The sequence below is a fragment of the Mixophyes fleayi genome, chromosome 2 (genome assembly GCF_038048845.1).
Source record: "Mixophyes fleayi isolate aMixFle1 chromosome 2, aMixFle1.hap1, whole genome shotgun sequence".
Lineage (NCBI taxonomy): Eukaryota > Metazoa > Chordata > Amphibia > Anura > Limnodynastidae > Mixophyes > Mixophyes fleayi.
In genome coordinates, this window is record NC_134403.1 from 121,770,562 (window position 1) to 121,794,819 (window position 24,258).

Consider the following 24,258-nt stretch of genomic DNA (forward strand, 5'->3'; position numbering starts at 1 on the left):
TTCACACTTCTCCATAAATGAAGTAACAACTTAACAGATTGTGTTTTTAATTGATGCAGATACATTATATGGACAAAAGTATTTGGTCACACCTGTTAAGTATTGAATGGAGGTGTGTCAATCACACCCATTGCCAGAGGTGTATAAAACCAAGCACCTAGCCATGCAGTCTCCATTTGCATACATTTGTTATAAAAAAAAATGGGTCGTTATGAAGAGCTCAGTGACTTCAAGCGTGATACTGTGATAGGATGCCACCTTTACAATAAGATGGTTCGTGACATTTCATCCCAGCTGAATATTCCATGGTCAACTGTAAGTGATATTATTAGAAAGTTGAAGCATTTAGGAACAACAGCAACTCAGCCATGAAACGGAAGACCGCGTAAAATCACAGTCGGGTCAACGACTGCTAAGGCGCATGGTGCATAAAAGTCGCCAACGCTCTGCTGATTCCTTAGCTGAAGAGTTCCGAACTTCCACTGGCATTAATGTAAGCACAAAAACTGTGCGGCGGGAGCTTAATAGAATGGTTTCCAGGGCTGAGCAGCTGCATGCAAGTCTCACATCACCAAGACTAATGCCAAGCGTTGGATGGAGAGGTGTAAAGCACACTGACACTGGACTGTGGAGCAGAGGAAACGTGTTCTCTGGAGTGCTGAATCACTCTTCTCTGTTTGGCAGTCAAATGGTAGAGCCTGTGTTTGGCGGATGTCGGGAGAACGTTACCTGCCTGACTGCATTATGCCAACTGTGAAGTTTGGTGGAAAAGGTATAATGGAATGAGCCTGTCTTTGAGGGTTTGGGCTAGGCCCCTTATCTCCAGTGAAGGGCAATCTTAATGCACACCAAGTTATTTTAGACAATGCTATGCTATGTTTTTCCAACTTTATGACAACAGTTTGGGGAAGCCCTTTTCTATTCCAACATGACTGTGCCCTAGTGCACAAAGCAAGAACTACTAAGACATGGTTTGATAAATCTAGTGTGGAAGAACTTGACTGGCCCGCACAAAGCCCTGACCTCAACCCCATTGAACACCTTTGGGATGAACTGAAATGGAGATTGCAAGCCAGGCCTTCTCGTCCAACATCAGTGCCTGACATCATAACTGCTCTACTGAATGCATGGGCACAAATTCCCACAGAAACACTCCAACATTTCGTGGAAAGCCTTCGAAGAAGAGTGGAAGCTGTTATCGCTGTAAAAGAAGGACCAACTCCATATTAAAGTATATATATTTGAATGTTTGAATACAATGCCATTACAGTCCCTGTTGGTGTAATGGTCAAGCGTCCGAATACTTTTGCCTCTATAGTGTATGTTAGGCTGTAATAGCACTATTCAGAAACAATAGAAAATTATACTTTATTTCAGTCTTTTTGCAGTATGTGCACATTTGTTTAAATGATGAGTACACTTATCTGTCACCATGTAGGTCAGACTCTGGGCAGGCTGCAGCCACAATCCACTGCCACCAAAGTCCTATCTGCTCACCCACAATTCACCCAGATCTGGAGATTCCCTCTCTGGCCAGGAAACAGTTTTGTGTGCCCTCAACTCCTCACAATCACCTACAAAGCTCTCTTCCACACAACTGCCCCCTATATCTCTAACCTCCTCTCCATTCACACTCCCTCCTGCTGTCCACGCTCAGGCAATGACCGTCGTCTCTCCTCCACTCTAATCACATACCTCTCCAGAATCCAAGATTTCTCCCGTGCAGCCCCTCTTCACTTTAACGAACTCCCTCGCTCCATCCGTCTATCCCCTATCTTGCCCTCCTTCAAACAAACACTTAAAACTCACCTGTTCCTTAAAACCTATCAATATTCACCTAACCCTGTCTCGATCTCCTCCGCACAATCTTATCTCCCCTTTCCTCCCGCCCCTTTGTTCTCTCCTCCCATGTTATCCCCTTTACTGTCTCCCTTCTGTGCCTGATGTCTCTTTACCCTCCCTTAGGATGTAAGCTCTTATGAGCAGGGCCCTTTTCCCTCCTGTCTCTATACCTACTCTTCTGCTCCAACGTCACTACAATAGCCAAGCCTGGAGTTTCCGAAGTCTTGGTATTATTTGTTTATTGTTCTTTATTGTTTCACCCTGTATTGTATACTGTTTTGTATTTCTACAGCGCTGTGGAAATCTTGGATCTGTGATATCTTGGAAATCTGTGGATAATAATAATAATAATAGCAACGCCTCACAAGACTCATCAAGAGGTTCCCTGGCACAAGTCTAAATACCCTCATCAACTCTGGATGACTTCTGGCTCGTCAAGTCTCTACAAACTTCCTCTATGGCTGGACTCAGACTAGACTACTTGCTCTGCTCAGACTCTTCTGTAACACTCTGTCTCCCCTGCATCTGCTCCACTCTCTCACAAAATGACACCTCTCCCTCTGGCCCTCCTATTATACGCTCTATTCCTCTGATTAGCGGTGTTGTTTTAGGGTCTGTGTGCAAGCATGTGATAACATTTGTGTCTGTAAAAGGAGACTGATCTCTCTGTGGTTTTCTGTGGTTTCAAGTTGTCTGATGGTGAAAAATAATATTTGGCAGTGTCTAAATGCCTGATAATTTGGTAATGCAGATGTTGCGAGTGGCGACTCGCTCCAGTCTGCTCTCACCTGCATTCTGAATGTCATGACAACAGCCAGGGTGTCACTTCCGGTACCACTGTCCCAGCCGTCACCAAGGCAAAGGCTGAGGTGCCTTTGCAATTAGTACCATTTGAGTCTCTAAACTCTGATTGGCCACTTCATGTATTTAAAGCTGGGAGCACTTAGCCTCCCAGCTGTTTATAGTGTCTGTGTGCTGCACAATTGCTGACCAGCTCTGTCCTGTACTATCCTGTGGTTACTCTGCATTTGATCTGATTCCTGTTGTGACCCTTGGCTTTGACTTTGACCTTGCTTGAATACTGATTGCCCCTGGCTTCTGACTGTTTTCTGGATTACCCCTGTTTGCAACCTGCTCTGACCTATGGCCTGTTTCCTGGTTATCCTGCTCGCTACCGACCCACGACTTCTGGCCTGGTCCCAGTACTTGCCTCCAGTATTCTGGCTTCCTCCACCTGCGCTACGGTTATACTGATAAGCCTATACTACCTTAGAGCTTTAATCCTGGGGGCATCCGAGTACCTTCAAACAACATCAGTTTTACGGGAAAGACAGCTGCTAAAGGTGAAGACCTCTATTAGCCTGGTTCTAAAGGCTTTTCTGATAGCCGTAGCCCTAACAGCAGATCAAGTTATTTATGAGACAGTAAGAGTGATAGTAATGTTCAAGAAAACAGGGCTAGGGAAGTAGGCCTAGAGGTTCAGAGGATGATGCAAGTATACAAATATGCTTGTGAGAACTTAAATCCTAAAGGGAAAGGGAAGACACAAATAGGGTGTTTTAGACTGGGGGAGTTGAGATGATAGCAAAGGCAAAGGAGTTAAGAGAAAGGCTCATAGACTTGAATAAAGAACTTACTTTTGCGCTAAATATTCAGTGGGGACATTTATCAAAATTGTTTCACAGGTAGAAAAAATGTAGATAAAGTTGTGCTGTCCAACCAATCGGATGTTTAGCTTAATTTTATAAACTGCCCTGGAAAAATTACAGTTACAAACTAATAGGTTGCTAAGGACAACATCACCTTTCTTCAGTGTTGCTGTAGAACAGTTTAGAAATGATATGTAAGGTTGGGCATACTACAGATACATCTGACTCTTATTAGTGCACTGGGTGCTGAATTTTCTTTAATAAACAAAACTCCAACCCATTTAATCAAATATTTGTTTCTAATAACCCACCCAATTTTCTCTGTTGCCTTGTGTGCAAAATAGATTTTCTCTTTGGTGTAAGACTTATTTTGGTGGGATAAAGTTGAGTATTTTGAAAAAAAAAAATATTTTGGAGTGGAAAAGTTTAGGTTTTTAATACAATTTTTCACAATACATTACGCTTGGTTTATTTAAATTTGCTCAAGGACATTTCTCTTTTAGCTTCTAATCTTAAATGTCACCAAGCCGTAACACCTTGTAGATCATTCATTCTCAGATAAAATAAAGAAATTTTTACTTCATAGACTGTTACCTTTGGGAAATGATATTAGGCCATTTTATTTTCTTAGTTCAAACTTACATACATAAATGTCCTCATGCACTAAAGCCTACATTCCGGACAAAATACAAATTATGTGTCAGACAACCAAGTAGAATAAATTTTGTTTGTAGTTTGCAAAGAAACAATAAAATTCAATACAAATATAAATTCTCTAAAAACAAACTGCAGTATAGTTCTGGCTGCTATTAATAGGGAGGGGGGACAGAGGTCCACTTTATCTATTAAATTAACAATTCGGTGCTAGGATCTTCCTGGTCACTCAGGTACAAGTGATGGTTAGGGTAATCATAGGGTACATCCAAAGATGACAATTATGCCACAATACTATGATCAATGTATAATGGGAAAGAGATCAGATGTTCCCCGGCACAAACCTATGTATACAGTCAGGCCCGGCGCTTCCATTAGGCCGGGCTCTGGTGGGCGCCACAGAAGTATTGTACTTTAATAGTGTTGTACTTTAATACTGTGCGGCGACCACTGAGCATATCTTCCGTGGCCGCCGCACAGCTTCAGATAGATCCATAGGGAGGGGCGAGGGGCCATGGAACGCGACCGCCGCCCTCCCCTCCAACAGCTCATGAGGCGGACCGTCACTCTGACTCCTCTCCTCCACTTCCCCTCCCCTCACAGACTGTCGGGCGTGACATCATCATCACGGCCCGACAATGTCAGTGAGGGCCGGGACCCAGCATCGAGGAGCATCTTTATGGAGTTGCCTTTAAGGTAAGGAAAGAGAGGGGAGGGGAACATTTAGACCCGGGGGAAGGGGGGGGGGCATTGAGACCTAGGGGGCGGGACAGTGTGCTGGGGAGGGGGGGATTTTGAAATTGTGCCTAGGGCGCCAAGGACACTAGCACCGGCCCTGTATACAGTAACTGTATATACATTGTATATACACTGATTTTATGAAATCTAGCCCTGTCCTCCCTTACATTGCCTCAAAAGTAAACAGATCACTGACTTCTACAAGATCTGCACACTCATCTCTTGCATTTTAAGAGGCTGTTCTCTCCGCACCCACTTCCCACTTCCTGGACACAATGGGCTCCGTCTACTAATGGCAACTATTCCCAGTGATGAAAAGTGAAGTACATGGGCTCTTCCTTGCCACCCAGGTGGCAGTAGTAGATTGGAAACTAGTGTGACTCCAAAAGTTCCTTATATAGCAGACAAAATGTCCCAGAACAGATGTCAATTTAGGCTAACAAATGTAAGACCAATAGGAGCCAGCCCTACACTCAGTAGATGTACAAATGACTTAAAGGACAATGCAAGCCGATATCCACTGTTCTTCACTGAGTAAAGCACCAGAAATTAGAAAGCATCTACAGCATGAATGTATCTTTACATATTTATTAAGTAAAATAGATAAATGACATATGGTTTGTGGTTATAATACTCTTCCTCAGGTTTTAATGATGCTACCAATGCTTTCCTCTCTTCTGATTTAGGATAATACCTTTTATACATTTGTGTAGTAGCACACTCTTGTGATTCTTTTTTAATATAATAATTTATATTTGATTGGTCAAGAGGCTTACAAGTATGAGTAACAATGTAAATAAACAATAACACAGCAAATCATCAAATGTCAAATACAGTTTAAAGTTGAGTACACACTACAGGTTTTTCGTCCAATAATCGGCTCAACCAGCTGACATACAGCCTCTCGTTCAACAAAAGTCGGTCAGTGTGTGTAGTGACACAATGGTCGAAAGTCTGCCCAAATGGAAGATTGTCGTCTCATTTGATTGGTCGTACCGTTCAATATTTTCGTTCCAATCTCCATTCCATTCTGTTGTGTGTATAAATTTCCAACTGATCCACGACAATCCTCCGATACTTCCTCAACCTGGGGATCCATTGAGGGCGTGTGTATGTAAATTTGTGAAGCCTGTACCAGTCCCACGTGGTACGGTATCCGCACATCACTGACTTGTGTTTTGTATACATGTGTATTGCACCTGTCTGGTTGCAGACCAATACACTTGTGTAAAGCACATACCCTTTGCATCTATATTGGGAATCCAAATCATATTTACCCTTATACATTTATAAATATTTAACTTATAAAGTCATATTAATCTTTATTAACTAATATTTGTAAATACCCAGAATAAACCACAGTGTTAATGCAACAGTTTTATTGCAGGAAAAAGTACAAATATTTTTATTGTAGAATATGACAAGTGAAAAAAAATAGTATTACACTTTAAAGGTGCTATTGGTTTGTGGCAGAACAGTTCCAAACAGCATATACAATTCAACAAAACTATTCTCAAGGTTTTTAATTTTTTTCTTGATGTCGCTTATGTTCCCTTTGATTTCTTTAAAATAATCCTGGAGCTTTAGAACGTTTTTCTCTCCCTCAGAACTTTCATTGGATATGCCGAAACAAGGAAATTAAAAATGATTAGCATTAAACTTCTATATCTGTAATAAAGTTAACAAAAGTCTTAATCCAACACCAGAAAGAGTCTCATTTGCTCACCTTGCACACTGCTCAAGATCAGTTTGTGTTGTGGTCCCTTTGGCACAATCGCAACAATAGCGGGCTTAATCTCCATAGATTCTGGAAAACAGGCGCAATTTTGCTTATTATACAAGTACAGCTATGTGCCCAAAGCATTTAGTTGTCTACACATGTTCATTGAGATACCTTTGTGTATAATTTATTTTATATCTTTCTATTCAACATCAATTTTTTCTTGCTTGATAAGAGGTGTTACATTAGTGGTATCTAAACAGGCCTTCTCACCGTTAATTCTTCTTTCAGACAAAACAAAATCTATGTTAAAAATCAGGTGTTTGCATTGCTTTGTGTGAAACTAGAATGAAATACATAAAGTCCTTCAAACAGGTACACTACACGTGCTACTCACTTTTTTTTTAATGTTTCTACGAATTCGCACCAGTCTCCTTTCCTCTTTATTTTTAAGGTCTGAGCACCTCTTCTGAAGTTGGAATTTATTTCTTTTTTTTCTAAGTTTTTCCTTCAGTAATCGCGGTAGTTTTTGCATGATCAGTTCCTTTCTATTATTAACTTTACTGTACTTTCGCTTTTGACAGTCGTAGCCCTACTGGTCATCATCATCATCATCAACATTTATTTATATAGCGCCAGCAAATTCTGTAGCGCTTTGGTCCAGTACTTTTACCATCATCTATACCTCTCTTGGGCTCATTGGCTTTACTCTTTTAACTGCAGTAAAAAAAAATATTTGTCTTCTAAAGCATCTCCATCCCCCAACTTCACTTTTTCAGAATTTTTGGGGCCTTCCAGCACCATCTCTGACTCTGTCTCCATCTCCGTCTCCATAGCTCCAACCCCCACTGACACCTTCTCCTCACCCACCATCTTCTTACATTCCTCAGCGCCAGACAGACTCCTCTATAATTTTATACACTCAGACATGGGCATTCTATTCTGCTGTGGACCAATCAGCGATGATGCCCGCAGAGAATGTAGCTGTGTGGGTGATGCCTATTTGTGTATAATAACCTCGGGCCTGATTCATTAAGGATCTTAAATGAAGAGGTATCTTATTTCAGTCTCCTACACAAAACCATGTTGCAATGCAAGGGGTGCAAACTAGTTTTCTGTTTTGCACATGAGTTAAATACTGACTGTTTTTTAATGTAGCACACAAATACTTGATAGCTTATTTGTACACTGAAATTTAAAGTTGATATTTGTGTGCTACATGAAAATGCAGTCAGTATTTAACTTATATGCAAAACAGAAATCTAGTTTGCACCCCTTGCATTGTAACATGGTTTTGTCCAGGAGACTGAAATAAGATACCTCTTCATTTAAGATCCTTAGTGAATCAGGCCCCTCGTGTATGGAGATTTTTACCTATAAGAGAGACAGTTTTATCTTCTCACTATATGTCTTCTCTTTTTAGGGTTTTTTGGGTGTTAACTATAGTGAAAGCTCTGCCCATTTATGCTAATGTCTTTGATATATCGTTACATGCCCTGCAAATGTTGTTTCAGTGTTCACGAAATTAAAATTATTGTTCACGACAACATTGCTGTAAAAAGTCACTTTCGGGACGGACGCTCTTCCCTTTATCATTTAAAACAAGGCTAGTGTGTATGCAGTCCATGGACCGAGCGGTCGGACCATCGATCAGATGTAAAATCGATCGGCATAAAAAGTTGGTGGAAAATTCTGTAGTGTGTACCCAGCTTAACCAGGTCCAAGAAGGCAGAGTGTATCAACAATGAACCAAGGAAATAAACTGTATGAACAATTTAAAATTTAAGGAAAATTTAGTAGTAAAATAGGCAAGGACTAGGTAGTGGTCTTAGCAGTTCAAAATCGCATACCTAACAAGGTGTCACTAGGAGTCGAATGTACCAGGGACATGGCATCACAACTTATAAGGGAATCCTTGAGGGTGGGATTCTACTTACCACAAATGCGCCAATGAGGGGAATCTTGGGGCAGAGGAGGACAGAGATCTGCTCTTCATGAAAGGCCAGGAAATCCATAATTGGTTAAACATATGGCCTCTTTTGTAGAGATATTAAGTTATTTCCTCCATAGCCACAATATGCCAAATTTGTTTTCTAAGCAAAGATAGGGACAGCAGACAGGAGTTCTTCCAGTTTTTGGTCAGAAAGTGTTTAGCTACTGCAAGGATGTACACAGCAAACTTCCTAGAAAATGTATTAAGATCTTGGAAAGGCTAACGCAGCATGAATACTAAGGCTTTATTGATACCAGGGCTTCAAACTAGGCAGTTCAGGAGTCTATAAACCTTATCGCTAAAAGGAGTGATTACAGGAACAAGTCCACAAATATGGACCATGGCGCCTCTGTTGCCACAGTTTATACAGCAATCAGATGAACAGGGGGATACATTTTATTGAGCCTTGCTGGGGAAAAGTAGCATCAAAAGTACACGTTGTAAGAAGTTTCTATCGCCATAGTTGAGATGGACCTTTCAGTAGTTTCCAGTGTCATGTCCTCCAAGGCCTCTTCATCCGACAGGGACCCTTTCCTATTCAGCTTCATGGTAATTCTGTGAGGAAAGGGTAGTTTTAAAACAAATATCACCAATTTGGGAGATCATACCCTTGTCATTGTTGTGATGTTTTAAAAGATAAAATATAGTGGGTGTTGTATGAATTTCCTATGCAAATAATACAGATACAAAGAATACTGACACTAAAATGTTGACACTTAAAATACTGACAAGTAGGAAAAACCTAACGTTGTACAGTGTGATTGCCGGATCTTTGTGACCGAAGAAAAGAAGCTGTTTTTCATACACTGTTGGAATATAACTTATTTTTTAATTGCTCCTGGACCTGGAAGGATTTTTTTTTTGGATAGCTACAGGACCTTTGGGAATATTAGGGTTTGTTTTGGGTATGGTTACAATTATTGGATTGAAAGCTTAGAAGATTGGATGCAATACAGATAAAAGTATCTCATTGTAAGTATTTGGGGTTTTATTATTATTTAGATATGTTGTTATAAATAGGGAGTTGTGTTTTATTAATTTTTTTTTTATTTTACTAAAGTAATGTGGTAATAATTAGAGTGTTGTGGTTTATTCAACATTTTAGTTTGTGGCACTACATGGCTTAGCAAGCCCCAGGTGTCAGTCAGGGCATGGTGGCACTTGTGGTTCTCCAAGTGCCAGCATGCCCTGGCTGCCAAGAGTATGCTGATGCTTGTAGCTCCACAAGTGCCAGCATGCCCAGACTGTTAATGACAGACCAGGCTGGCTGATACTTGTAGTTCCACAAACTAAAATGGCGTTTTTTACTTTTAAATACATTCCACACATTTTATTGCCCTAAACCCACCACCCAGGGGTGTAAGAAGAGTCCTAGTGCTTTCAGCATGGGGCTGGTTCTTCCTAGAAGTCAATTGTTTTGCAGACCACACTCCCTAGAGAATCCAGTCCCATACAGAACAGCCTGGGGTTGGTCATTATGGCAGGGGGACCTCTGGCGCGTATACCCCTGCTATAGTGTCAGCCACACCAGGTGGTTTGCCTAATGCTGGTTTTCATGAAATCGGTGGCCCCCCCACAGGTTTTTTCCCCCAATTTCACAGAAACCAGCAGTAGCCTGGCAGCACTTGGGTTAATAGTGTTTATAGGGGGGGGACACTCTCCTTTTTTATTCGTTCTATTTTTAACAGTTTACAGCCAGGGAGTCCGGTGGCTGTATGGCATTGCCACCTTAATGTTGGCAGTGTGATTGTTGTCATTTTTACTGTCGCCAATCACACTGGACCTGATTTATTAAAGAAGGTTAAGCAAAAAATTGAGTACGTTTTCTTACTCAAGTTTTCTGGACAAAACCATGTTGCAATGTAAGAGGTGCAAATTAGTTTATTATTTTGCACATAAGGAAAATACTGTCTGTTTTTTTCATGTAGCACACAAATACTTGATAGCTTATTTGTACACTGAAATTTAAAGTTGATCTAGAACATGCCCTACCCCAAATATAAATCTGCCATCACATTTTAAATTTACCTCCCCTCTAATGCAACATGGTTTTGCCTTACTTACTTGCTTTTGCTTAACTTTCCTTAATGAATTAGGCCCACTGTCAGTATTTTATATGTGTTGGGATTTCTGTAATGTAGGTATTTAGTCTGCCGGGATTTCTTGCATGTCAGTGTTTCCAACTTGTCAGTATTTTAAGTGTTGCCATTTTACTGTCAGTATTCTTTGTGTCTGTATTATTTACATAGGAAATATGATTACCATCCAATATACTTTGTATTCTTAAAAAAATAGGCCTCAATCTGAATGCTATCCACTGCTTTATTTAATGGCCAAGAGGCTGATAAGATTCCTCCCCTTTACTCAACAGAGAATTATTATTTTTTTCTTTAAGTTTCCCTTTTGTTTTATCTTCTTTCGACAGTTTTCAGCTTCCCTCTATGTTCTTGTATCTTTTTTGTGTTTTTTTCAGTACAATGTTCAGTACTAAATGTTGGGAGTCTTATATGGTCCTAAGCTCTGATTGGTGATTGTTTACGATCAACTATATTCAATGGAAATGGAGGGAACTGCTCCAAACCCTTTCCCCTTAAATTTAGTGAAGTAGAAACCCTGCTCTAAGTACTGGTCATCTCTTTGGATGTCTGCCAGCTATGTGCGTTTCTATGTATACATCTCAAGGAGGGAAGGGAGACATTTATTCTTTTTCTGCTTAAAGACATCAATAACCAACCTTACATTAGTTATGCATCCCAACATGCATAAGTTTGAAAGTCAATGAATGTCAAGTATTATCTTAAACAAAGATTATAACAAGTGTCACCGGGTTAGGAAAACAAGTGCCATCTCCTAGGGTAGATGGCAGTGTACAGCAGCAGAGAAGTCACACAAGTCCAAGGTTTTGGTATAATTAGCCTCAGTATTCTAGACTATTATAATATCTTAATAGGGAATAAAAAAATATAGACCAAAAATAATTATAACCACGTTCCAAGACCCTCCTACATTAATGTATCTGCAAAACAACAATATAGATAATATAAGTAACCAAACATTCAAAATAACTAAATAACGGGAAAGCCAATACGTCAGCATAAGGGGAGGTTCCCCTACTATAAATGAAAGGATTCCGGGGCAGTTCGGGTCAGCCTTGAGAAAGCTATTTGTAGTGAAACGCGCGTCGGCGAAACACGCGCCGTTTTTCTCTCTAATATGTATAATATAATTTAATAATCATTAGGAATCAGCAGGGAGCGGGCTATCCATGGTTGGGTTCCATACCTTATTAATGATAATAGATCATTAAATCGATACTAGGAGATACATTTTAGACATCTAAGCCGTCCCACAGACTTACCCGTGGGATAGAGATTCAGTTTGGCACGCAGACCGTTGCAGTGCTGGGGCTAGATTTGATAATGTGTCTATTTTGTTTCTAATAGGAGATACATATTAATGAACATAGATACAATATAAAAGACCATCTTATAAGATACTTATGCCCTACTATCTCCTATATCTGAAATATTAGAAGTATATTTAAATTTCTAAACTAATAGCGGACCATATATAAGGATGACTATTGTCCAGAGTATATAGCAGAGTACTCATGACAGCTATTTATGAGCTCAATCACTTCACGGATAGTGTTCTCTCATATAGGAGGAGGGGGTACTATACCGTGGCAATATTACCGCATTACCAGAGTACTCAACGCAACACTTGAATGAGCCCAACCACTAGTTATAAAACTATATCAATAAAGGGTACAGATTATTAACCCTTTAAGACCCTGATCTATACATTATTAGAAAGAACGGCGCGTACTAGCATTTATTGCTAGTTTTAACAGTTCTTTACCAACTATTCATTGGCTCTATTCATAATCAACAATTAAAATATTTCACTGCTACTGATTATTAGACACCTAAATTTTTAATGCATATCAATAAACTTTAAGATGTTTTATTATCAAGATATCCTAAGAGTGCCCTTAATAAAACACAATGGTTCTCTGTTGATTTAATGCATCCATTAAATAGTCTGCTGTCAGGCTGGAAGATCAGATGACCTGGACTGAGTCTTATAAATAAAGCCCACACATCTCTCCATTTATACCCCAGGGACCCTTACCAGCTTTTCTCTAAAGCTGAACACACTCTTTTGGGAAGCTCCTTCCCACACAAAACAATCTCCCTGGAGTTTTTAAAAGATGTAGGTCAGAAACCCTGGACAAATATATCTGCCTAAAAACACTATTCCAGTGGAATAGATCTTGATGGTTTGAAATTGCCTTGGTCCTTTTTTTTGTGATTTTCTTTTGCTTTTTTAGCGAAAGCATTTGTATACTTGTCAGTAGTCTTAGTGATAGTATATATTGTAAAAAGTTTTTTTAAAACCATTTACCATTGGGGAAGGTGATATTTCTAGTTATTAAGGGTCATGCTGCTCTTTACCCTATCTGTCCACAGTATGGCATTCATGGTTGAAATTCACACTAATAGGACTTTGTAAAAGCCATAGTATTCCTAGAGATGAAATAATAAATAAAAAAGCTAATTATATGAGCATCTGCATTAATTTTGTTCTACTTGATTTCAATAAACTAATTTTCAAAATGAAGTGAAGTAAGTTGATATAGTATGGTTTTCTTAAGTATGTATGAACACACCGGGTGCAATTTACAAAGTGCACTTAATGCACACAGCAAAAAGCCTTGGTGGGTGCTTCTGAAGGATCCGCTTCGTGTATTGTCAAGGCACCTCAGAAAAACTAGAAACTGCATCTTGGTCAAGAGGTGCACTGTGCAATAGTATAAACATCACATTAGAATCCAAACTTCTACCACATTAGTACCAGAAAATTAAATAAAATAAACATTTTTTTATTTTCTTCCTAAAATACTACTTGTTTTAATTTATCTCATGGCTTAAATTAATCTTGAGATTGATGGACATCGAGACTGTCTTTATTACATGTGCCAATTTTGTGTGTACTAAGCATTTTATTACATTGCTTTGATTGTGCCTAGAAATACGTTTCTCTGTGCAACATGGAGGAACAAAAGGAGGGCCATTAGAAATAAAGGACTTGACCCTAAGATCGTCAGCTCTTAGCTGGTACAGAAATCAAGTCCTTTGTGAAGTTGAGATGATATACACCCCTCCACACAGCAAAGAATGTCACTAAAATATATCCTGTTCACTCCACCTCATTTCAATAATTATGCAAAGGAAAAGTAAATTTAATTAATGTGTGTTCTGTAAAACTAGGAATTGGAGCACCTATGCCATACTTTCGGTCCAATTCCACCCCCAAGTCTGTGCAGACTTATGCTCCTCCATCTTGATCCATAAACCCATGCACCTTGGCAGAAATCTAGGTGCATTAGTGCAAGGTGAATATCATGGCACGACCAAAATAGGTTTTGAACTGCACAGAGGACATTTTGTGCTTTGTAAATGAGCTCCGCAGACTGATTATGTTAATGCTACTTGCTAAAAAGAAATAAACTACAAATGACAGAGTCGTATTAGCTTAATGAGTATATATGAAGTTAAAGAAAGTTGTCTTTCAGTTTGTAATAAAGTAATTACAACCTTAAAGAGAACTGTATCTGATCTACTATATAATCTTCTTATATCAGTGTACAGGGAAAGATTGTGAGTGACGGGAAGAATTCCTAATTTATCTACCTACATTTGTGACCTTAAAAACAGTGGCAAAATAGTATGTTTCACTGACATTTCTGTGACTATCGACCTGGTTAGCCTTTAAAAATTTCTGATTGGGATACAGCTACTAGGATTTTAAAGGAGAGTAAGATATATGTAAAGTTAGCAGGGTTGGTAGTCATTAGTTTAGATGTAAAGGTCATGGCTCTGGAACTTGACATAGAATATATTGGGGGCACATATAGGACAAAGATTCAACTGGGATTACTAGGATTGACTGTGAAGGATGAGTAGCAATTATAAACTCTGAACATATGTCTCTGCTGTCCCTCTCTACTGGGAAACAGTGATAGGTGAAAATTATATTTTCATGACAATGTTCTCAGTGTACTTGAATCCTATGTTGAATATTTATTGAAAAAAAAAGTAATGGAAAACTTATAACAATACCAAAAAGTAATCCTGTGTCAGGTATTTCTGTTCTATGAACTTTGTATTTCTTGGCTGGAATCGTCTCAGCTCAGAATGTTCAAAATCCGCCAAGAAAGATCCAAAAAGGACAGATACTGCTTTAGTTTCCACAAGAACCTTAAAATATCAGGATTCTGAGCATAGTGAAAATGGTAAAAGGTGTCGATTGAATGTCATCCTGTCTCTCAAGTGAGAACATAGAAGTGTATTTCTGTGAAGTGTTTGCTGCTAGGTATGAACTTGATTTTACTTCTATATTTTGGTGTTTTTATAGATAATAAAATGTCTTTCAGAACATAAACTCTTCTACCAAAGAGAACTTTTTGATGACAAGTGCACATGCTTATAATGTATTCTGGTTTATTGTTTCAATTCCTATTGGTGGACAAAAAAGAATTTCATTGTTCAGTATTTAACAATATTTTAACAGATAATTTGTATTACATTTTGGTGGGGTTCCGGGCAGTCTTCCCTGACTTATCGTTTTGTTATACTATAGAATATATAGGTCTAAAATTATTCAAACTTTCTTTGTACTGAAAGATTCTTGGGGTAAATGTATCAAGCTGCGAGTTTCTGGCGGGTTTGAAAAGTGGAGATGTTGCCTATAGTAACCAATCAGATTCTAGCTGTCATTTTGTAGAATGTACAAAATAAATGATAGCTAGAATCTTATTGGTTGCTGTAGGCAACATCTCCACTTTTCAAAATCGCTGGAAACTCGCAGCTTTCTACATTTACCCCTTAGGGCTAGATTTACTAAGCTGCAGGTTTTAAAAAGTGGGGATTTTGCCTATAGCAACCAATCAGATTCTAGCTTTCATTTATTTAGTACCTTCTACAAAATGACAGCTAGAATCTGATTGGTTGCTATAGGCAACAGCTCCACTTTTTCAAACCCGCAGTTTAGTAAATCTAGCCCTAATTAGAGTCCAAATGGTTCCATTCCTGTTGCCTTTTATACAAATTTATTATCATAAAAAATGCTGTCAAATGCATGTATTTAGAACCGATGTGTAAGGGCAATATATATATACCGTGATCGTTTGACTATTGAACAAGTGAACTTAACAATAAAAGGATATATACAGTATCATTAATTACAAGTGTGAATGAACTTCATTTTATATCAAACACACTTCACAAAGTGCCCTACTTAACTAATTTATTTTGGGTAACAGATACCCTAAATTGGGTGATAGCAGATGAAAGTGTGTGGAACAGCACTACATTTTTGTACTGCGATTATAACGAGCATGAGGTGCTTTGCCAACTGCTGTTTCTCTCAGGGAGAGTGGTGAGTACTTATGGCCAAACTCATTTCATTGCAATATATCCTTTATAAAGGGATTCAGAGGTGCCACCAATACTATTACTACCCTGACTTGGGCTGATACAGGGCCACCTTAACAACATTATGGGCCCCCGGGCAAAGCAGTGCACCGGGGCCCATAATGTTGCAAAGCGTGACCCCATATATATATATGGGGTCACGCCGACATGCACTGCAAGCGCCGCACGGAAGAGGAGACCAGGGAGGGAGCCGGATCGCCAGCTTACCGCAAGGTAAGTATTTTATTTTATTTTTTTTGCAGGATTTATTTTTTTTCTTCAGTGCTGCCTCGGACAGGCCCCCTGGCCCGCAGGGCCCCCGGGCACCTGCCAATTGTGCCCAATGGAAGAGATGGCCCTGGGCTTGGATAATAAATTGTAAGTATTGGTAAGAGCACGTACAATAAGGAGACATTGGAAAAGCAGTTCACAACACTTGAGCACAGACAATATCTAATTGATGCCTGCATGAAACCTCCAAAGGTTATTTACCAACTGCAAAATATGTGGGCGCAGTGCATTCACACATGCTATGCAGGTTTATCGGACTGTCCTTTTTAAATGAATCTGTGTCTACTTTTGAGGGATTGCTGGTTGGTTGGAAATGTGCATGGTGGAAAGAATGAAAATGTCACTATAACAGTTCAGCAATCGTCCATTTTAGGACCATCAACTATTCTGCTTCTAATTAATTATGAGAGTGAGGGGATTTTAGGACTACATTTATTATATGTGTCACTACTGTACTTTGGAAGGTTTTCATTACATTGGTAAAAATGTGCCTATTAATTTGCTTTACCATTTAAAGAATAGGCTAAAGCTTTGTTTCCCCAACCTCTAAATTTTTGTAAAAAAAGAAGTCTTTTTGTGAAGACAAAAAATGTTCTGCGGCAGCCTGTAATCTATGGTTTGACTCTATCCCTTTAGTCTCATTAAAATACTGATCCCACAAAATGAAATCTCATATTTGCATGTTTATTAATGCCCCCGATCCACCCAACTCCCCCATGTGAATATAAAGCATTGTGTTAACTGCAGACACTGTAAATTTGTCTATGTATCATGCAGAAAATTGGGCACACTCACACAACAATAAATGCACAATGTCATAAAATTGCTGTACAGGACTACAGTTTTTCACTCGTAACCATTATGAGACCAGTAGTTCTTTGAAAGGGAACAGCCTATCAATGTCAGTGATAAAAGTAGTATGAGATACAAGAATTTTAACATTAGATTTCAACATTTAACAAGTGGTCATACCTGACAAATATTGGAAAATCTGTTCTGTAGGGGCCAAGGTAAAAAAAATAAAAACAGCATAGCAATAGGTAGGTGGTAAGTTATTTTTATTGCAAAATTAATTTTAATTGGAGTTCTTCTTTAATTTGGTAAGTATGTTTCTAGTTCCAGCTTTGGTAAATATAGCTTAATAATAGTAATAATGGCCATGGCATATAGAGGCAGAATTTGGGAGGGTAGCATATAACCAGTACTTTAGTCTAACAGTGATCTTCTATTGTCATTGCACAAGTCAAGGTGAAGTCAAACAGCTGAGACATCTCTAGATTAGGCTGTATATTTGCTTCCATAGAAAGAAACACCCGAACAATCATCGCACTTCAAATGTGTCTATTCTAAAGCTCATTCCATTCTCCCTGTTTGTTCCCAGATCTCCTAATCATTAAACAGGTGACAGGACACAGCATTCAGCTCTGTCAATGTGCCAGTACATTTGTGCAATCATTCATTAGACAGGGAATAGCTGCATGTGAATTGGGACAGAAGATAATGGAGTTGTCCAGATATCTTACAACTGACATGCTGGGGTGGTAGCGTTGGCTGTAAAATTTCACAGCCCTCTCCTTAGAATCACGGTTTAATAGTTTGTATGGAAATAACGCTTTGGTTAACCTTGGCACCAGTAAACCTCATTAAAATAACAGTCTGTCAAATTCAAATTTAAAAGAACAGGGATGTCGCCAGCTTCACAGTTTACAATAATATCCATGTTCATTTCTGGAATCTGCACAATAACTGTTACACATAAAATTACTGAACAATACTGCCATCTAGAGCTTGAACATTGCATATATAACTATATGACTAAATGTTTCTCAGCAGGTGTGAAATAATTGTATGTTGTACATGCATGAATATGAGTAAATAATTATACAAATAATAACCTGAATAATAACTAGTGATTGCAATAATAATAATAATAATAATAATAATAATGATAATAATAATAATAAGTCACTTTGTTCAAAAGATCTCTTTATGGTACAATATGTATCTAAACTTAGTTTTGGACATTTTAAAATGGATAATACACTTTTTTTTATTAAATATATATGCATTTACATTAAAAATGCATATTGATTTAAAAACTAATTCTAAATATTTATAATAATAAATAAAGTGATGGTCATATAGAACACATAATACACTTCAACAACTTCACTCCTGTATCTTTTATATCATAAATCAAGCTCAGACACGAACTTAAAACAAGTTAAACAAAAGAATCCTGTCCATGAGATGCCAACAGTTTTGCCTTCTAAATTTCACAACTTGTCTAATGCTCCCTGGGAAACACTTGTTTTTACACATAAGGGCTGATACAGATATTCAGTCCTATACATGGTTGATCCAGCAGTGCACAATGAAGTAGGTAGCGCCCACGGGTGTGTTTACTTCTTGTAGTCATGAAATAGTCACATGCACTAGCTGTTAAAAGGGGTCATTTAAAAAAGCACATGAAAATGTGCTTGGTAATTGTTATGTTGCCAAACAATTATTTGTGGTACAGATTAGTTTACTGGAGGCCTCTGGACCAAATGAACTGTCATAGAAAATTTTCACTACAAAGCTTCAGAAGACAATTTAGTTATAAGGAGCATGTTTATCATACAAGTGGACACAGCTGTTAAACTTAGTATTTTCCCAACAATAGGCTCTTAGTGAAACATGTAAGTGGTGCAATGTAAGTGGTGCAGTAAGTGGTGCCATGTAAGTGGTGCAGTAAGTGGTGCCATGTAAGTGGTGCCATGTAAGTGGTGCAGTAAGTGGTGCCATGTAAGTGGTGCCATGTAACTTGTGCCATGTAAGTGGTGCAGTAAGTGGTGCCATGTAAGTGGTGCAGTAAGTGGTGCCATGTAAGTGGTGCCATGTAACTTGTGCCATGTAAGTGGTGCAGTAAGTGGTGCCATGTAAGTGGTGCAGTAAGTGGTGCCATCTTTTTCTTCTGCAGACTTTGTTTCCTACTTTAAATATGAAACAGTTGGATTCCTTGTTGTTCTTCCTCCTGATGGAAATCATATATAGATACCATGGTTTACTGGGCACTAGTGGTGTTGGTTATTGCTGGACTGTGAGGATATCTTCCAAATAGTCCAATATCATTCTTTATCTAAAGCATATCTTTATGTATAAAGCACCGTTTAACCTTTCTGTCTGATGGCCTCTTACATCCCTCTTGGTTGTCTCACATTCTGTCATCATCTGCTTTCAAATCTCAATTGATATTCTGAATGGAGATTATTTGATCTTGAACCTCTTTATTTACAGATCCAGCTAATAGTATTCCAAAATACTGTCTATTTATTGTAGCTTGAGCCACTATACTCTAATGCAGTGGTTCTTAAACTGAGTTCGATCGAACCCCAGGGTTTCGCTGAGTTAGTCTGGTTCGGCGGAGGTGTGTGTCCATTCTGTTCGCCAGGGTTGTCAGGTGCATCAATATACTTTTGGCATTCAAACAATACTTTTATGGCATTTTCAATGTTTCACCATAAGAAACTGAAGGCTATTGACGAATATTTATGGCAAATTCTAAAATTTGTTGTGTAATTTATGGCAAAAAATGCCATACATGGCACGACCTGGTAACCCTGCCGTTCACCCCACTGGCATGATTCATGAAGTCACGCTCAGCATGGCCATCATTGGCTGCTCACTTGGCCTTGATATCTGTGCTGCAGGGAACTTAGTACGCTCAGTAGTCGACTTGTGACTGTTCCAATCCCTTCGTACTATGTCGAGCAAAATAAGAAAGTGGTCGGACGAATACGTACAATAGGGATTCACGTGTATAACAGAATGTGATGGAAGTCAGGGTCCTCAATGCATGATTTGCAATGCCAAGTTGAGCAATTCTTGTCTAGCACCTGCAAAACTATGGGAACACTTCCTAAAGCTGCATGGAGATGGGAAATTCAAGAACACAATGCTTGCTGAATTCAAGGTGAAGAGAGCCAGATTCGATGAAAGGGCCACTCTGCCTGTTTTCGGCTTTGTACCCATTGACAAACCGATCTTAACAGCATCATACGAAGTTGCGTACCTGATCACAATGCAGGGAAAACCACACACCATTGGTGAAATACTTGTAAAACCAGCTGCGTTGAAGTTGGTGAATATCATGCTGGGAAAAGCTGGGAAAATAAGTTTTCCCTAATTCCTCTTTCAAATGACACCATCAGCTGAATAGATGACATGAGCAATGACATCTTGGCTCAAGTAGTTGCAAATCTGATTTCAAGCCAAGCAAAATTTAGCCTCCAACTCGACGAGACCACCGATGTTTCCAATCTATGCTATCTTGTTTTATTTGTGCGCTATGTGAAAGACGACATGATAAAGGAAATTTTTTATTTTGTAAACCTCTTACAACAACAAAGGCAGTCGATGTGAAGAAACTTGTGGATGACTTTTTCAGAGACAGCGATCTTTCCTGGGATATGGTTTCTGCAATTTGTTCGGACGGAGCTCCAACCATGCTGGGACGAAACTCTGGTTTTGGTGTGCTGGTGAAAGTCTATGCATCATTGTAACGCACTGTGTTCTGCACAGGCATGCGTTGGCAACAAAGACCTTGCGTCCAAAACTGGCAGAAGTATTACAATTTGTAGTGGAATGTGTTAGCTATGTGTGAAATATTGCTCTGAAGCACCGCATCTTCAAAGAGCTGTGTAATGAAATGGGCTCTGAATTCGAGGTACTTCTGTACCATTCTACCATTCAGTGGTTATCCCGGGGAAAGGTGCTGAGTCGTGTTTTTGCCATGCATGTAGATTAGCCCTGTTTTTGTGAAAGCACCAACATTGTCATGGAGATTGCTTCAAAAATTCGGAGTTCATTGTCATTTTGGCGTACATGGCCGATTTCTTCGATGCTCTCAATCATCTCAATCAACTGGAAATGACGAACAGAGAATGATAACTTTGCAAACTTTCCCCTGCTGAACCACTGTGTAAGATCGAAGATGAGTTTGGAATCGGAGACATTTCTGTACCCGGGGAAATGAAGCAAGCAATTGCCATGCACTTAGATGAGCTTGCAAAGTCTCTTGACGGATACTTCCCCACCAGAGAGTCATATCCAGCATGGGTGAGACAGCGGTTCACGTTTAGTGTTGCGACTGCAGATGTCAAAGATGAGTACCTTGATGAAATCATTGAACTTCAGCAGAGCCAGGTTCAACCAGGGCCATCTTAACAACATTATGGGCCCCCAGGCAAAGCAGTGCACCGGGGCCCCTAGATATAGATATATAGATGTATACAGATACAGATATAGATATATACAGATAGAGATAGATAGATGTACTTGCTCAGTGACCCTTGTAGGGTTTTTTTGCAGGTTTTTTTCTTTTGCAGGATTATTTATTCTCATTAAGAGCCGTGCCTATGGGGCCCCTTTGCCCGTGGGGCCCCCGGGCAGCTGCCCATCGTGCCCAATGGAAAAGATGGCCCTGGGTTCAACAGGAACTCTTCAGAACAACAACACTCTTAACATTTTGGGGGTCATCAAATCATACCGTTTTATTGCTAAGAAAGCCCATTTGTTACAACGTATCCTTTTCGAGGATGGTAGACATAAAAACAAAGAAATGGAACAGACTTTGTTGCGAAAATGATATGAGAGTGGCACATGCCAAGGTGAAGCAGCGCATTTCTGAACTTGTCTCTAAAAAGCAACAGCAAAAGTCACATTAATTTGCAGTAAATATTTACTGAGTTATGTTTTTGTGTGACATTCATGTTTTGTTGGTTTTGTTCTTTGAACAAAATGATTTTATGTGCAACTGCTGCATGGCTAATTTTGTGCACTAATAAAATATATATCTCTATGTTTTGAATTTGAAAAAAAATACATTTTATTTTTCCAACTATGAAGGGTTCGATGAATGCACGTATGACACTTGTGGTGTTCAGTACCTCCAACAAGGTTAAGAACCACTGTTCCAATGTCACTAAGGAATTCAATGGCTCCACCTGTAGTCTTTTGTTTATATTTTGAATATAGTTCATCTCTTCTACAAGGAGAAATATTGGTGTTATAATGAGAGTGTCATTAGAAAGAGGCTGATATGTGTTAGAATTCATACATTGTAATGCCTAGTAGTGTTAAAAAGGTATCCTTAAACAAAAAATAGTTGATCCAATATGAAAAGACAGTTTGTGATGTTAGTATAACAATTCCAAGAAAGAGGAAACAGTCTGTACTTGCAGATGTAAGTATAAATCTATTAAAAAAAAGAACTCACAAGCTTCAGCAAGAGAATTTGGAAGAACAATTGTTTATTCCATAGAAAATTAGATGTTAATCCATAATCCAAACCCAATAATTGTTTCAATCAATTCAAGACTCTATGGAAACCCACATGAATGGAATGAACCCAAGCAATTAAATCTGGACATTTAAAAGTAATCAAACACTGATCAAATCATGCACATAAAAGAGATTTTATTGCTCAACTGCTTGAAGAATTTTCGGCCAAGGTGAGTGTCCTCAGAAGTAATGACATCCAGAAGATAGTGTCTTGAGAATGTATGAAACCACAGCCATCCTGATGTTTTGCCAAGATCGTTTGCTGAAGCCTGTGCCCTGTGAGCCCAAGAAATCACCACTGCTCTTTTGAATGTGCCCTAAATTTGTCTGGCACCTCATGTCCTTTATTCTTATTAGACGGTGGAATAACTTCGACAATACATCTTGCGAGCAAGCTTGACCTTGCCTTGGATCTTTATGAAGTACAAAGAGATGGGGGGTTTTTCTGACATCCTTTGTTCTGGCGAGATACATAGATATTGCTCTGACCAGATCTAATGTATGCATTTTTCTTCCTTCTCATTAGCTGGCTCTGGACAGAGCTCTAAGTACAATTTCTTAGTTCACAGGAAACTTGGAAACCATTTTAGGCAAGAATGCAGGATTTGTTCCCAGCAGGTCTTTATCTGAGCATATGTTCAGAAAAGGTTATTTGTACCACAGAGGCTGAAGTTCTTCCACACTTCTAGCAGATGTGATAGCTATCAGACATTTTACTTTCAGTATGAACCATTTGAGTAGATCCATAGTTGTTCCAGGAACATTCCCCTTGCTACTGCGAACAACATTCTGCAATGCAATTAGAGGAACAAGAGGGAACACTTACCCCTGGTCAAACTTCCAAGGCTTTGTTGGGCCTTCTATTCCTGTTGCTTTTGAGTCCTTGGGATGAGGGTAAAATCTTCCCACTGTGGTATTTTGACTTGTCGCCATCAAATCTATCTGTGGGACCTCAAACTTCTCTGTTGTTTATTTAAATACTTCACTATACAGTGCCCATTGTCCTGGATAGATCTAATACTGACTGAGTTAATCTTCCACCTTGATGTTTTTTCCTGCTACATGAAGTGCTGAGAGGGAATTTAGTGCTGCCATTTTGGGACTGTGTTCCATGAGCTCTATGCCCAGTCAGGAAGACTCCGCGTCACCTGCCTTACTTCTGCCAGAAGGAGGGATATGTGGCAAAGTGACTGACTTGCAAAGATTCTGTGTCGTCTAGCAGGCTCCAGGACAGGGGCTGGCTGGCAGACTTTAGCCCGGGGGGCAAGCACACAGCAGTGGCCTATAAGCAATACGCCCCCTCCTATCCCCTGTCACATGACCTAACCTGTTTTTATAACCAAACGATAGGTTATAAAAATTGGCAAGTATGTCCTACACAGTAGAATGATTTGTATCTTTCAATGTTTAGATATAATAAGTTGAATATGGCTGTATATAGATTTTTATAGAATACTTTATTTTTTTTACATTAAATACATAAACCAAGATGCTTTCAATGTGTACATACAATGCATGTTTGTAGTCTATCTTACTTTTCATATACATGTTCAGTGCTAGCTAGCGGCA

General features: G+C 39.1%; 1 protein-coding gene across 1 annotated transcript in view; it reads left to right on the forward strand.

Annotated features, from left to right (window-relative positions):
- GPC6 (glypican 6) overlaps positions 1–24,258 on the forward strand; it is a 551,499-nt gene that overhangs the window by 467,778 nt on the left and 59,463 nt on the right. The gene's annotated exons all lie outside the window — the stretch shown is intronic.